This window comes from Camponotus vicinus, unplaced genomic scaffold, assembly GCF_025532165.1.
Source record: "Camponotus vicinus isolate PSW18456_S1 unplaced genomic scaffold, iyCamVici1.0 SCAF_2, whole genome shotgun sequence".
NCBI lineage: Eukaryota > Metazoa > Arthropoda > Insecta > Hymenoptera > Formicidae > Camponotus > Camponotus vicinus.
The window spans coordinates 21,681,764-21,699,841 of NW_028141956.1; positions in this window are offsets into that span (position 1 = coordinate 21,681,764).

The window sequence follows — 18,078 nt, forward strand, 5'->3', positions numbered from 1 at the left end:
AACCGCATTTACTTGGTTTGGCCGTGAACAAGGCCAAACTGTTCTACGGCCTTTGTATAACACGCGCATAGTACAAGCAATTTATGATAAATAACTCTTTAAAATGTCACGGTCTACTTCCGCGAACTCGGGCGGGATAGTCAGTCAAACGCAGGGTTCGGGAAGAGCGGGGCGTGTGAAGAAAAGGTGCACGCGTTTGTGTGTTGAATGTGGTTTATTAATGCTAATAATACAAAGTGTGAATGTATAGTATGCGAAAAGATATAGTACGCGCGCGTGTGTGTGTGTGAGTGTATTTCGCGATTCGCTCGTATGCGCGAGTTGCCTTAATCGCCGCTTATATCGTAGGCTTTAAATTATTCGCGGATGTTTACGGTCAATGACCGCGCGTATGCGATGCACGGGCGTCGGCTGGTGCGTGTTTATAGTTTTTACGCGGTAGCCTCAGGCGGTCGGGATTTAAATCCCTTTAGGTTTATCGGCTTTAACTAGCGTCGCTCGGCACGGTGGTCGTTTTTATCGCTAGATGCACAATTGCGATGAACCTCGATTGCGCAAATAATTGTTGCGGAGGCGCTCGGCCGGTAGTATGGCCGGCAAGATCGGTACTCAGGATTCGCGGCGCGAGGATGGGTTTCGTGCACGATATATGTACGGGGTCGAGATCTCTCGACTCGGGGCGGCTCGCTCTCCACCTCCGGGATCGGCCCGTGCACGGTTGGTGGTTCTGGTGTTGCACTTTTGGCAAAACCGAGATCTCTCGGCCGAAACGGAGTTCACTCCACCTTCTGTTTGCGTTCGAGTGCTTTTTAGGATGCTGGTAGGATCGGATTCTCTTCGCTGTACTAGCTCGGAGCGGCGATCGGACAGATCTGATTTTAGCTTCGATGAGACCGTCTTTTTATACCGCGCTAATTATCCCGCGTCGGCGTAATACGGAATTACCCCTACCGAGCGGGGGTTTCGGAGTCGATCTGTTAGGGCCCGCTCGGAGGGGTTCGGGGACGCCGAACGCGGGCTGGCACGCGCCGGATGTTCAGGCCTTGTCGGGGGCCCTCGGCGGCGGTCGGGTTTTTAAAGCTGGGTCGTTATACGGCCCAGGCTTTACTCATGAAGCTTTAAAAAAAATGTTGGCGCACCGCGCCCCTGCCCTTGCCCGACGGGTGGCAGCTTTCGGCGGATGGTTGGCCGGGAATCGTAACGATGCCGGGAGTGCATCGTTACATCACTCTCCCTTCTAGAATAATGCCCGAATTGGGAGCATTCGCATATATTTTGTATCCGGGCGTCGCATCGGATTTCTTTCTACTCTATACGGCAGCAATAGCGCAGCTTGCCGTCCCTCGTGAATCGGACGATCCAGCGGCCCTGTGGTGTCCTAGGCTTGTATCTCCGAGATACGTGTACTGCAAAATGCGGTATTTCCACAATAATTCCCGGCTCCACTTCAACCGGGATGAGTGGAGACGGTAATGGCCCCATAGGTCGAAGTAACGTCGGCCTCGGCGTCGGATCTGGATTGGTCCGACGAGCTGGCGGTGGTGCTCGCTCGTATGGCCGTGGCTGTCTTGGCTTCGGAGGCGGTGGTGGAGGCGCAAGCAGGGCCTCTTGTTTCCGGCGGTTCAGATAAGTGGAACGTTGAATCACTGTCCGACCCTGGGTGGCCGTGCCGGTGGTGATGCCGTAGCCGTGGAGGCCGCCGGTATCTCAGAGGAGGCCTCGGAGGAGGCGAGTGTGCGGTTTCGTATTCCGCAAGCAGCGCGTTGATTTCCTCTACGATGTCCTCTCGGTTTGCCATCTCGATTCGATCTGTGTCGGTTATCGCCGAGATTTCGGGCTGGTCGTAATTGTTGTCGTCGCCGGGGTACATGAGGTCGCCGTTTTCGTTAGTGTTTTTGTTTTCTGCCGGCTTTAAATCCTGTATATGGACGTGTCTAATCCACTTGCCCCTCTTGCTCCTTAAATCCACAATCACCGGCGAAATGCTTCGGCGAACTTCGTATGGCCCGCTATACTTCGGTGCTAGCTTGGCGTTAAACGCTTGGCTTTTCTTGGAGAGGGGGTGATCGCATTTCCATACCCACTCTCCGACGCTAGGTTTCCAGGTACGTCTTCGCAAGTCATAGTGTTTTTTCTGGTGGTGGAAAGCCTGAGCGAGCTGGAATTTTACTAAATCGTATGCCTCGGTTAATTTCTGGCGGATGACGTCGGGTGTGTCGGCGGTTGTATCGGGTTGCTCGGTATCCTCGGATGCCCGTAATTCTCGGCCGTGGTTGAGGTAGGCCGGTGTATATCCGGTGGCATCGTGGGTTGCCGTATTGTAGGCGAATTGCAGGGTTAAAATGTGTTTGTCCCATGTCCGGTGATCTTTTTCGACGTATTGCGTGATCATTGTCTTGATTGTACGATTAGTTCGCTCCACCGGGTTGTAATGCGGGGCATAGGCAGGTGCGGTGATATACCGTATCTGTAGAGCTTGAAGACGTGCGTCCAGTTGTATGGATCTTAGTTGTGTCCCATTGTCGGATAGGATCGAGTCCGGTCGTCCATGCCGCAAAATGATTCGCTCCGTTAAGGCTTTGGTCACGGCGGCCGCGGTGGCGCGGCGAAGCGGGACAAGTTCCACCCATTTTGTGAAGCGGTCTTGCGGGACAAACAGCCAGGTGTGACCTTGGCGTGATCTTGGCAGTGGACCCACTAGATCTATGGTGACCTGCTCCCAGGGCCGGGTGATGTAAGTCGCGTATAGCGTTCCGGCTGGTCGTTGCTGTGCTGCCTTATGCGTTTGACAATTTCGGCATGTTCGGACATACTTGGCAATGTCCCGAAACATGCCCGGCCAGTAACGTTTTTCGGCTATACGGGCGATTGTTTTGGCTATCCCCAGATGTCCGGCGGTAGGGGCGTCGTGGTACTGTTTTAGGATCTCGCCCCGTGATCCTTTCGGTACGCACAGCCTCCATTGTTCGTCGGCTGCGGTATCTTTAAAATTTAGGCTGTGGAAGAGGTGTCGGTACAATTTTCCCTCGATGAGGCGGTAGTCCGGGTGGGCCGATGGGTCCTTTCGAACCTCCTCGCAGATCCTACGGTACCATTGGCATTCGGTCTTACTAGTTGCGCATGTGGTCGGATATCGTGACAGGCCATCGGCTACACGGTTTAAAACGCTCCGACGGTATTTGACGTCGAAGTCATACTGTTGGAGCTTGAATACCCAGTGGCCAAGTCGTCCGGTTGGGGATTCCAGTCTTTGTAACCATTTTAACGCCTGGTGATCGGTTAGGACGATGAAGGCGTAACCCTCAAGATAGCTTTTCATGCGTCGTATTCCCCAGACTATGGCTAGGTATTCGAGCTCCGTGGCGCTGTAGTTTCGTTCGGCGGTATTCAGAGTCCGACTCGCGTAGGTGATTACGCGTTCGCTCTCTTCGTAATTCTGTGTCAATACCGCCTCAAGTCCGGTCATGGTTGCGTCGGTTTGCAAAACGAAGCGACGCGAGAAGTCCGGACAGGCGAGTACCGGCGCAGATGTCAATGCGGTTTTTAATGCCTGGAATGCGCTGATCTCGTCGCTGGTCCACTTCCAGCGTACATTTTTTTTTTGTTAGCTGGGTAAGTGGTGCGGCAAGAGTCGAGAAGTTCGGTATGAACCTGCAATACCACGAGGCCATCCCGAGGAATTGGCGGATCTGTTTGACGGTTCGCGGCCCAGGCCAGTTGGCCACCGAGGTGACTTTTTCGGGGTCAGTTCGGATCCCTCCGCGGTCGATGACGTGTCCGAGGTATTTTAGTTGGTTAACGCAAAACCGGCATTTCTCGGGGTTCAGACGGAGTTGCGCATTACGAAGGCGGCGGAAGGTCGCGGCGAGCAACTCGAGATGTTCTTCGAATGTCTGGCTAATGACGATAATATCATCAAGATAAACAAATACGTGCGGCTCTAGATCGGCGAAGCGCCGAGCTCACACGTACGCTTACGCTCACATCTCCGTTACTCTCTCCACTACGCGTTGCATGTTGCTTGCGGAGACAATCTTGCATCCCTGGTACTACGTATTATGGACGCGAATTGGATTGGCATTGCGGATTACGGCTTGTAAAAATAGAGAGCCACTTATTCTATGGCTGCGTTCCGTTTCACGCATTATGCGCAGAAAATCTATAATATATGTAACATATACTATAGATTTTCTGCGCATAATGCATGAAACGGAACGCAGCCTATAGGCCATCACACACAAAATTGCATAGCTGCATCAGCCTCTACAAAAAATATTATTTTAATAAACTAATATGTTAAAGATATTTAAACGGAATGAGGTTATAGTCTATTTGTTTCTTTAAAATATATCAATAAAACATTAATACATCTATCGCTCAATATACATTTAAAGAAGAATGAAAGTTAATTATTACAAGAATAACAAAAAGTACATACATACCTATTTTTCTATTTCTTCTTAAAATTCTGCGATACGAGTGAAATTTTCACGTTTTCCTACAATCCCTTATTATTGAGCTAATTTGATCACTTCATAGACACGGTTTACAAATCCGATTAGTCTAGGGAACTTTTTCTCTAGTCGGTTGACACGACTGCGATTAATCCGATTGCAATTCCAATTACCATTGAACTATAGAACTAACTGGAATGAGCGCTCCTTTGTTACGAGCCGAGCCTGCCTGTGCGACGAAGGCCATCGCTATTTGGAATCGCTGTCTCTGTTACACTAACATGCTATAGTATATTTCTCCTATAGTTTCATGACGTACTATCTGTGTCCATACCTTAGTCAGTATACAGGGTTTTCGAAAAGTCCGGAAACGGTCGAATATCTAAAAAATAAAGCATTTTAGAGAAAAATGTTTCAAATAAAAGTTGTTTGGTTTAAAGAGAGCTATAAAATGGTGGCAATGGTTTGATCTTGAATAGTCGCTGGAAGGTCACATGAAGGTCACCTTGAATTTTTCAAATGGAACACCCTACATATTTTCGCACATTCTTGTAGCTCATCTCGGGAGCTTTTCAAAACACTATAATTAAGTTAGTTTTCATTAAGTACTTTCCGAGTTATGAGGCTTGAAATAATTTCTTAATTTTACATAAACCGTAAAATATCTTGTAAAATATTCATTTTTCGATTATCTTACCTTAATACTTTTACGTACAAAATAATGAGAGGAATCAATTGGTGTAAAGAAAACACATAATAGTTTCGAAAAAAAAAATGTAATTGTTAATTGCAAATTACATTTTTTTTTCGAAACAATTATGTGTTTTCTTTACACCAATTGATTCCTCTCATTATTTAGCACATAAAAGTATTAAGGTAAGATAATCGAAAAATGAATATTTTACAAGATATTTTACGGTTTATGTAAAATTAAGAAATTATTTCAAGCCTCATAACTCGGAAAGTACTTAATGAAAACTAACTTAATTATAGTGTTTTGGAAAGCTCCCGAGATGAGCTACAAGAATGTGTAAAAATATATAGGGTATTCCATTTGAAAAATTCAAGGTGACCTTCATGTGACCTTCCAGCGACTATTCAAGGTTAAACCATTACCACCATTTTATAGCTCTCTTTAAACCAAACAACTTTTATTTGAAAGATTTTTCTCTCAAATACTTTATTTTTTAGATATTCGACCGTTTCCGGACTTTTCGAAAACCCTGTATGTTCGAATGAATATATAAAAAATATTATTGTAATGAAATGGATTATTTAAGGAAATATAATGACGACAATAAACGAAATAAAATAATGCTTTATTTTGTTAAATTTTTAGTGAAAAAATTCTGTACACAACTTTAATGCGCAGACGTATATTTTTAGCTAAGGTAATACATGAAAAAGAGAGACGGCAATACCAAATAGATACTGTCTCTCTCGGCTCGAGGTCACCGGGCAATAACAAAGGCAGCGCTCGTTCCAGTTAGTTCTATAGTTCAATGCCGATTACTGAACGTAAACACCCCGTGTTTCTCTTTGAGGGTGCCGTCATATGCGGCGTAACTTGCGTAAAGGCCTTTGCACATAAAAAAGTTTTAGCCGTAACCGTAAAGCGTCGTCTACAATGAGATTTTAAGGAGACTTAAGGCGTAAGACTTAAGAAATTGACCAATCACAGTCAAGTATTCTCTTAATACTTGACTGTGATTGGTCAATTTCTTAAGTCTTACGCCTTAAGTCTCCTTAAAATCTCATTGTAGACGACGCTTAAGGCCGTAATCGCAAAGTATAATGTCCATTCTATATAGTCCATAATACACTAATTTACGCATGCGTACAATGCAATATTCTAACCTCTAAGATATCTTTATATACGTACATACAAGTTGCAAAAAAACAATAATAAATATATATATATATACAGGGTGTCCCATTTTAAAGGACCCACTCAAATATCTCAGAAATACTGCGTTAAATCGAAAAATGTTTCAAACAAAAGTTGTGTGGCTTCAAGGGGGCCATAAGAGGGTGACAATGATTTGACCTTGGAAAATCATTTGAAGGTCATGTGAAGGTCACTTCAATTTTTTTAAACGGAATACCCTATATATTTTTGCAAATTCTTGTAGCTTATCTCGAGAGCTTTCCAAAACACTATAATTAAGTACCTTTTCGTTAAGTACTTTTTGAGTATCTGCGCAGATCTTGCTCAATTTCTGCCACCAATCTGCTATGATAATTTTAAACAAATCCTGTTCAGTTTCTGCTATCAAATTATGTCAGCAGGTTTTGTAACATTTCTGCTGACATTCTGTTATCATTATTTAATATAACAAATTTTTTATATAACCTGCAATCTTACTGTCGACAAGAATTTGTAGTAGAAATTGACAAAATCTGTTTGAACAGACTTTGCTGACTGGGTCTAATTTCAAAAATAAACTAATTTATCTAATTTCTCATTAGAGAAAGAGACTGTATACACAAATTATAATAATCGATATCTGCCGAGAATTTGATATCAAATTTCATTGCGCAGATCCTGCTCGGTTTCTGCAACCAATCTGATATCAAACTGTGATATCAAACACAGTTTGATATCAGATGGGTTACAGAAACCGAGCAGGATCTGCGCAATGAAATTTGATATCAAATTCTCAGCAGATATCGAGTAGAGCCTGCTGATATAACTGACGGCAGATTGATGGCAGAAATTGAACAGGATCTGTACGACGCAATTTGACAATAGATTGTCGGCAGAAACCGAGCAGGATCTGCGCAATGAAATTTGATGTCAAATTATCGGCAGAAATCGAGTAAAGCCTGCAGATATAACTGACGGCAAATTGATAGCAGAAATTTAATAGGATCTGTGAGGCGCAATTTGATAGAAAATTGATAACAAAAATCAAGCAGGATCTACCCCAGCGAGAAAGCTAATATCAATTCGATGTCGAATCGATATCAATACCGTCAGAATATATCAATGTGCCACATAGAATGTAAACATCAACGAATTTTTAAATTTCGATCTTTTCTCGATATACAGGGCGATCCTGAAAAACGTTATGTCTTTAAAATGACGTATTCCTGACACCATTCTAAGACAATTTTTCCTTTACCAAAATTTGATTTGAAGCGTAGTTTTTGAATTATGAGCAAAAATAGTTAGTAAATCATGCGTCGGGTACAGAAGGCAGGCAGGAGCGGCGCGGCGTGCCGCGAGCGCGGGCGCAGCTGACCGCCCGACGGGTGATTATCACCGCATGAGTCGCTAACTATTTTATCTTATAACATAAAATTATGCTTTAAATAAAATTTTGGTAAAGAAGAAAATGTCTTAGAATTACGTCAGAAATACGTGTTCCTTAAAATAACGTTATTTTAATAATGAAAAGTTGTTCCGGATCGCCGGCCGTCCGACGTTGCAATCAGCTGATTGCTACACGCGATGTGTGTATGGCGGAGTGTGTGCGTAAGAGAGAGAGAGAGAGAGAGAGAGAGAGAGAGAGAGAGGGAGGGTAGGAGGGACAGACATTCATACACACGCACGCACTTTTTTTCTCGCTCTCTTTCTCTCTTTTACGCAACACTCATACACTCTCTTATTCAGTCTCTCACTCACACTCTCTCGGTCACTCACTCACTCACTCACCTGCTTACTCACTTGCTCACTCACCTTGTAACAGCGTAGCGAATCTTCATGCTATGTATTGTTATCTGCTGCACGGTTATGATTGCTAGAGATGCGCGACACATCGAAATTTTTTCGATTATTAGTCTCACACTCGATTGACACAATACAGATTACACGATAACGAGTTTACTGTTTATTCACTCACTATTGATTTATCGATACCAAAAATTACTTTTAAAGAAACGCGAATGCAAACAGCACATGACTCGACGCGAAGCGACGGACCGCGGAGACTGCGCGACCACAAGAATTATGTTGCCAGAAACGCGACATCTAACAAACGACTTGCGCGTGGCGCGTGATTGACGCGAGATAAGACGAATGTAATTAAAATTACATTATTCTTGCGATTGACTTAAATCTTCGCATCGTGAATGCAATAATTTCGAAAACGTAATAACGTACAACACATGCTTTTTAAAATAATAATTATTTATTATAATTAGAAATAGTTATTATTTATAATAAATAATTAATTTTTTAAGTATGTTATTATACGTTTCATGTTTTCTACCGCATTCGCAATGCGAAGGTTTTAGCCGATCGTTCGTCTTATCTCGCGTCAATCACGCGCCACGCGCAAATCGTTTGTTAGATGTCGCGTGTCGCGTTTCTCATCAACGCAACATAACTCTTGTGGTCGCGCAGTCTCCGCGGTCCGTCGCTTCGCGTCGAGTCATGTGCTGTTTGCATTCGCGTTTCTTTGAAAGTAATTTTTGGTATCGATAAATCAATAGTGAGTGAATAAACAGTAAACTCGTTATCGTGTAATCTGTATTGTGTCAATCGAGTGTGAGACTAATAATCGAAAAAATTTCGATGTGTCGCGCATCTCTAGCAATCATAATCGTGCAGCAGATAACAACAATACATAGCATGAAGATTCGCTACGCTGCTACAAGGTGAGTGAGCAAGTGAGTAAGCAGGTGAGTGAGTGAGTGAGTGACCGAGAGAGTGTGAGTGAGAGACTGAATGAGAGAGTGTATGAGTGTTGCGTAAAAGAGAGAAAGAGAGCGAGAAAAAAAGTGCGTGCGTGTGTATGAATGTCTGTCCCTCCTACCCTCCCTCTCTCTCTCTTTCTCTCTCTCTCTCTCTCTCTCTCTCTCTTACGCACACACTCCGCCATACACACATCGCGTGTAGCAATCAGCTGATTGCAACGTCGGACGGCCGGCGATCCGGAACAACTTTTCATTATTATAATAACGTTATTTTAAGGAACACGTATTTCTGACGTAATTCTAAGACATTTTCTTCTTTACCAAAATTTTATTTAAAGCATAATTTTATGTTATAAGATAAAATAGTTAGCGACTCATGCGGTGATAATCACCCGTCGGGCGGTCAGCTGCGCCCGCGCTCGCGGTACGCCGCGCCGCTCCTGCCTGCCTTCTGTACCCGACGCGTGATTTACTAACTATTTTTGCTCATAATTCAAAAACTACGCTTCAAATCAAATTTTGGTAAAGGAAAAATTGTCTTAGAATGGTGTCAGGAATACGTCATTTTAAAGACATAACGTTTTTCAGGATCGCCCTGTATGTCTGTAAGATTTATATTTTAAAATATAATTAAGAGTCGCTTCAAACATTCTTTTACTCGAATTTATGAATATTTTTGAACGTAACTAAGCTAATTTTTCAAAAATTGTTATAATTAGTACTAAAGCTTGTAAAATCAATTATATTTTAAAATATAAATCTTACAGAGATATATCGAGAAAAGATCGAAATTTGAAAATTCGTTGATGTTTACATTCTATGTGGCATATTGATATATTCTGACGGTATTGATAAGCGTACGTGTGAGCTCGGCGCCTGCGCATTATGATTACACTCACATGTCCGCTCAGCTGTAGTTGCGTGCTGCTGGCGTATGCACTCTGGCAACAGCCTGCGAGAGCTAAGACGGTTTTAGTAAAAATCTTGTGTTTGCGTAGTAAATTAACAATGAAAATGAAGTATACTCTATAGGAATATACGGATATGATTGTGGCATAGCGGGAGAAAATACTTATCGCGCGGCCGCAATTTACGTGGAATGATTTCCCGGGCGTGCATGAAAACCAAGTGGACGTACAATTTTACGTGTTGTGCAATAATTATGTGAAACTGGGTGTCGTGCATAATATCGGGATAACCGGTCCAGCAGTGAGTCTTCGTGTACGAGAAAGGATTCTTGAAGCATTTTATAAAAATCCTGGAACTAGCGTGCATCGTGTGGCACACGAATTTGGTTTTTCGCGATACGCGGTACATCACGCTTTACGTGTAACGGATTACGCCCGTATCATTACCAACGTGTGCAACACATTTTATCGAGGGATTTTCAACCACGGATCAATTTTTGTGAAGGTACTGTTATCATCAATTTTGTACATTTACGATACATTCAGCGTACAGTAACGGCATTTTGAACAATTTTCACATTAAATTGAGAGTGGAATAGGCCTATGGGGGTAACCACTATAAAAAAAGCGCACCATCCCAGTCGACACAATTTGTTACTGCTATATAACTTGGGAGTAATACTTTATATAACAAATGTTTTGTGATATTTATATCACAGTTACTTCTATTTATCGCTTCCTGTTATGTAATATAAATGTACGAATGCAACATATTATTTACATAACAAGCATGTGGTGCTTCAATATACAGGGTGTCCCATTTTAATGTCCCACCCCAAATAACTTTCTTATTTTTAATTTTAGAAAAAAATGTTTCAGACAAAAGTTGTATGGTTTCAAGGGGGACATAAGGTGGTGTCATTAGTTTGACCTTGAATAGTTTCTTCAAGGTCACGTAAAGGTCACCTTCAATTTTTTAAATGAAACCCCTTACTTTCTATTGCATATTCTTGTAGCTTATCTCAAGAGCTTTCCAAAACACTATAATTAAGTACCTTTTCGTTAAGTATTTTTTGAGTTATGAGGCTTGAATAATAATTAATTGGAATTGTTAATTGCAAATTACATATTTTTTCTTAAAAACAACTATGTGTTTTCTTTACACCAATTGATTCCTCTCATTATTTTGTACATAAAAGTATTAAGGTAAGATAATCGAAAAATGAATATTTTACAAGATATTTTACGGTTTGTGTAAAATTAAGAAATTATTTCAAGCCTCATAACTCAAAAAGTACTTAACGAAAAGGTACTTAATTATAGTGTTTTGGAAAGCTCTCGAGATAAGCTACAAGAATATGCAATAGAAAGTAAGAGGTTTCATTTAAAAAATTGAAGGTGATCTTTACGTGACCTTGAAGCAACTATTCAAGGTCAAACTAATGACACCACTTTATGTGCCCCTTGAAACCATACAACTTCTGTCTGAAACATCTTTTTCTAAAATTAAAAATAAGAAAGTTATTTGGGGTGGGACATTAAAATGGGACACCCTGTATAACCAATATTGCAGTATGATATTGCAGCAACGTAAAATCAATATCATTAATCAGTTATATGATAATATTATTTTTATATAGAATTTAAACGTTGAAACTACATAGATGTTATATTATGGCTGCGTTCCGAAATTCACTGCCAGTATTGTAAATCTATAGTTTACGTTACGTATATTGTAGATTTTCATTACTGATAGTGAATTTCGGAACGCAGCCTTTATTGCAATCGTCCGTGGCATTGGATCTTTTGTTCTTTCCGTTTTGGCTTGTCGTTGCTTCCCATATCATATAGAAAACTTTTTAATAGGTAAGTTATTTTATTATCAGTGCATTTATTTTTAAATGTAAAAAGGAAAGCCTTTTAAGTGTTTAATATTAGATTGCTGTTATTATTTGCAGCATTATATCTGCGATTCCTCAAATTATCGAGGATTAGTGTGGTCTAACCTCTTTCTCGCCGCGCTAAGATTTATATAGCACGTGCTATATATTGTCTGGCATACTTTAAACTTTAATTAATAGTTTTATGGACATTCAAAAGTAATATCGGGAGTAATCTCAAAGAAAAGAAGCAGAATAGCAGAAATAACGCTAATTAACACATCGGCTCAAATTGAGATAAGGTAAATATACATTTGAGCTATATATTATTATGATTAACAGTAACATAAGATAAAAATGTATTAATAAATTTTAGTAAGTCCGCATTTTATTATGGCTGCGTTCCGATATTTACTACCAGTACTAAAAATCTATAGTTTACGTCACGTACACTATAAATTTCAGTACTGGCAGTGAATATCGGAACGTAGCCTATATTGTTCAGGATAGGAAAGTTACTTTTGAAATATATGAATTGAATTCATGTTTGAACGTGTTACAAAAATACATGTAATAAAAGAAATTTAAAAAGCATTCTAAATATGTTACATGGAAAGGGAAGAAAAACAATTATGCTGTTCATGATTTACGAATAATTACAGAAATTAACGAAGCCGTTGCTTCGTCTCATGAATTGTTAAAAGAAATTGAATTTGAAGACATTGCTGCAGAATGGTTTCGCTTCGCAAAGCAACGAACTGCGAGAAAAAATAAGGACCAACATTAAAAATATATAGTTAGCAAGGATAAGAAAAGCGTGCAATAATATCAAGAAAAATATTTGCTCAATTACATTAACTCAGAATGTACTGATTTCCGGTATTAGAATTATATATTTTTTAAAGCTTCTCTGCAACTCTTGCGTTAAAGAAATAATAGGGGTTTATAGTATATGTATTAATGTAATGATTATTATTTGTGTTTTTTTATAATTTCTTGAGATTTCACTTTTCTAAAAAATTAACAATAGATGAGTTACTATTCTTTAATTACATTGTATTGTGATGTATTGTGATACTTAAGTGCTTTAAGTACAAGAAATTCTCATGATATAATAATTTTTTTTGTTTGTGATAATTATATTATGTCTCAATGTTAATATATTGATATTGTGCATTATAATTTTAAGTATTTTTAAAAAATACTATAAATTTTAAGAAATAAAGTATTTTATCAATAACATCGTAACAATTATTTTTCCTTTAATAGGCTGATGGCAGAGAACAAGACGTAAGCGTTTACATCTGTCGTAGTTGTTAACGTAAAGTAAGGCAGAGAAAAGCGTATATATAACCGCATCCACACAAGAGCCTCTCACGACGTACGTATATGTTTTGTTCTGCTTTACTTTATGTCTACGACTACGACAGATGTAAGCGCTTATGTCTTATTCTCTGCCATCAGCCTTATAAATGTTACATCGTCTTATTACAATTTTATCTTATTTACGTATGTTATATACAGGGTGACCCATTTTAACTTAGGCAGCCAAATAACTCGAAAAATAAGCAAGATAGAGAAAAATGTTTTAGACAAAAGTTGTATGGTTTCGAGGGGGCCATAAGATGGTATCATTGGTTTGACCTTGAAGAGTCATTTGAAGGTCACGTGAAGGTCACTTCAATTCTTTTAAATGGAACATCCTATATATTTTTGTACATTCTTGTAGCTCATCTCGAGAGCTTTCCAAAACACTATAATTAAGTACATTTTCGTTAAGTACTTTTTGAGTTATGAGGCTTGAAATAATTTCTTAATTTTACATAAACCGTAAAATATCTTGTAAAATATTCATTTTTCGATTACCTTACCTTAATAGTTTTATGTACAAAATAATGAGAGGAATCAATTGGTGTAATGAAAACACATAGTTGTTTCGAAGAAAAAATATGTAATTTGCAATTAACAATTCCATATTTTTTCTTAAAAACAACTATGTGTTTTCTTTACACCAATTGATTCCTCTCATTATTTTGTACATAAAAGTATTAAGGTAAGATAATCGAAAAATGAATATTTTACAAGATATTTTACGGTTTATGTAAAATTAAGAAATTATTTCAAGCATCATAACTCAAAAAGTACTTAACGGAAAGGTACTTAATTATAGTGTTTTGGAAAGCTCTCGAAATAAGCTACAAGAATGTACAAAAATATATAGGGTATTCCATTTAAAAAAATTGAAGTGACCTTCACGTGACCTTCAAATGACTCTTCAAGGTCAAACCAATGATACCATCTTATGGCCCCCTCGAAACCATACAACTTTTGTCTAAAACATTTTTCTCTATCTTTCTTATTTTTCGAGTTATTTGGCTGCCTAAGTTAAAATGGGTCACCCTGTATATGTTTTATTAATGGTATATATCTTATTTATATATATGTTATGTATTATATATGTTTCATTAATGTTATTCCTTGGTTGCAGTATTTTCAAGTAAGTATGTAACATATATATAGCAACTATGTTTTTCGGTTATGTATTTGTAACATAAATGTATCATCACCGTTACTTTTGAAAAGGGGCGAAATTATAATATAACTACAACATTGCAGCAACTTTCACGTTATATAAAATGTGATATTGAAATGTATAGCTGTTATATAGTGAACACGTAATTGTGTTGACTGGGATGCTATCTACCGCAAGGTGGTATGGAAATGATAGCGCATCATTTTCTCGCCACTAGATCCTTGCGCCCCGCGCCACGCCGCCGTCGCCGATAAATAATCATTCGTCGATTCCGCCGCCGCCAATCTTAAAATTTTCGCCGAACGCCACCGCCGCCACCGCCGAAAATTAATGCGGCGCGCCGAAAAAATAAATTCGCAAGAAATAAAACTCAATGAGTACGTTTACATGTCACTCTTAGGCCCGTTTCTACCAATTTTGCGTTAACCTACAGTTTAACGAAACTTCGATTAAAATTAAACCTTAGTTTAATACAGACTGGTTTCTACGAACACTACATTGAATACGTTTAGCTAAACTTATACCTTATATGACATAACTTCGAACATTTGTAGAAATAGGACGCTGATTGGTCCAATATTGGCTCTAATAGAATTAGTGGGAAATCAAAAATCTTATGTTGTATATCAATTTTATTTTATAATAAATATCACATATAAATACATATAATATTTATTAGTAAAATAAAGAACTGAAATAGACAAAATTTATTAGTAAAATAAAGAACTGAAATAGGCTCTAACTTTGGACTACTACAAATAAAATCTGTGTATATATGTGCAAAAATTATGTTACATCCGGTGGACTCCACGTTTCTTTTCTTTCCTCGAAACGATTTCGTGGAAGAAAGAAATCAAGGATCGACTTGCATTTGGAATGTAAAGCGATTCTTCTTAGGAATAAAGATAACGCGTAGAAGAACGCAAACTAACCCTCGTGTATCGCCATTAAACTTTAACAAATCTAATTCAGAGAATGGCCAGTCGAGATAGCGCTAACGGAACTCTAAATAAATTCGTGAATTATAAGACGAAAAGTTGTTATAAGAAACTCCAACTGTCCCGTATCTATTGGTACGGCTTTATGTTCGAAGCCTCTCTATCTAAAGAATTTTTAAAATAAAGATCTGGTTCTCGGGAAGATTGTCAAAATCTAAACATACAGCAATATTCTTGAAATTGATAGTGCACGTGCGCTCGTTCGACAGGCCACCCTCAAATTCTCCGAATCGTTAAATCATCAAGAACGATAAGCTAATCAACTTACTCCCACTCTCTACTGGATGGAGCTAAGTCTCGAGCCAAAGGGCTTAACCAATAAAAATCTTAAGAAACGCCTCTCTTCCCAAAAATCAGCCTCCTTGTCCTTAAGAAGGGAGTATTAAAATTATTACAAAAGATTCCCACCATCCAGTAAGGAGGAGGAGTAATAACTTTAAAATGCAAGCGCAAGGCGCGACGCGGCGCTATTAACACTACAGTTGACAGTTCAGTACGCTAATTCTTCCAACGAGCAGCAGTGCAATTGACAGTTCAGTTCACAGTTCCAGTCAAGATTCAGTCATTCAATTTTAAAATTATATAGCCTCGGGGATCCTTTTTTCTTGCATTATGCAATTGAGTTATTAATCTGTTTTATATCACAGTGAAAATGATTTTGTTAACATTTAATTGTGCATCGTGTGAATTTTCTGATGAACATCTCCATTACCCAGCTCTTCATGTTATAAACCTCCGACCTCAGCCATTGCAATTTTATCAACGCACTCATTTTTGTGATGCCAACGAGTTGTGAGTAAAATTGAGTAATTTTTATTTTCTCCCTTTCCCATATCTTACTATCTCACAATTTAAAATCTATGTCTGACAAATAAATTTAAACGGTTTAATAACCATTAAATTTTTACTAATTACTATCAATCAATCAATCCTTGTCTCACCTCTCCTCCAGTCTCATTCCTTATTCTTCCTAATTCGCATGGAATCTCCGTAAGGTGATTCGCGAACAATTCCCTGTTCGCCGGGAATCTCCGCAAGGCGATTCGCGAACAATTCCCCGTTCGCCGGGAATCTCCGTAAGGCGATTCGCGAACAATTCCCCGTTCGCCGGGAATCTCCGTAAGGCGATTCGCGAACAATTCCCAGTTCGTCGGGAATCTCCGTAAGGCGATTCGCGAACAATTCCCTGTTCGCTGGGAATCTCCGTAAGGCGATTCGCGAACAATTCCCCGTTCGCCGGTGTACGGTTGTCACCGCGCTATGTATCTGGTTCCGCGTCGGCTTACGTTTGAGAAAATTACCTGAAAGAACTGGTTATAGATACCTGAAAGAAACGGTTAGAAACGAAGGAAATCAACTACTAAACTATTTCCGATCAGAATTGAGTAGTAATACTATGAGGTTTCTAACCCAGGGGCTCCGAGGGGGGGTGAGGGGCGAGGGGGAACCGGCGGGGGGGGTGACGTCACGCGGGGGGGGTGACGTCACGGGGATGACGTCACGCGGGGGGGGATGACGTCACGCGGGGGGGGGTGACGTCACGCGGGGATGATGACGTCACGTGCGGGGATGATGACATCACGTGCGGGGGATGATGACGTCACGTACGGGGGATGATGACGTCACGTGCGGGGAGTGACGTCACGCGAGGGTAGGGGGGATCCGCGGCGCGACCGGTGGACGAGGGGGTCCGCGCGGGTAGGGGGGATCGCGGCGCGAGCGATGGACGAGGGGGTCCGCGCGGGTAGGGGGGATCCGCGGCGCGAGCGATGGACGAGGGGGTCCGCGCGGGTAGGGGGGATCGCGGCGCGAGCGATGGACGAGGGGGTCCGCGCGGGTAGGGGGGATCCGCGGCGCGAGCGATGGACGAGGGGGTCCGCGCGGGTAGGAGGATCCGCGGCGCGAGCGATGGACGAGGGGGTCCGCGAGGAGAAGGGGGGATCCGCGGCGGGCCCGCGATGTGTCCACGTGTGAGAAGGACGGTGCACTGGTTTGAAAAGGATAGCGTAAAGTGTGTGAAGAGGACAGTGCGACAAGGATGACACGTGACATCATCAACGTGTGACAAGGATGGCGTCAACGTGGGACAAGGATGATGCATTATAAGATGCTGCATAGGTGGGAGAAGGACGACGCAAAGGTAAGTGAGTGATAGCGATGAGCATATGAATGAGAGAGAACGATAATATCGCGAAGAGAACGCATACGAAAGAGAACTATAATATCGCGAGAACAACGTATGCGAGAGAGAACGATAATAGCTAAGATAACGCGTGCGATCGAGAACGAAGATATCGCGAGACTTACAACTAACGCGAGACTTATTGTTAGAACGATAGCGCGTACGAAAGAGAGAGAGAACGATATCGCTATACTTACAACTAGCGCAAGAGAGACGCAAGGGATGGGAACGCAAGGAGAGGCGCGTAAATAATGACATTCTTTTTAAATTAAAACATAAAATTTATTTAAATGTGTGCGTGTACTATACAATTTTGTGTGTGTGTGTGTGTGTGTGCTTAATATATAATATATGATATAAAATTAAAAAAAAAAAAAATAATAATAATAATAATATAAGAAATAAAATTTAAAAAATATATATATGGGGAGGGGGCGATGCACCGGACTAAAGGGAGGCCGCTCCTAGAATGCTAAGGGGTT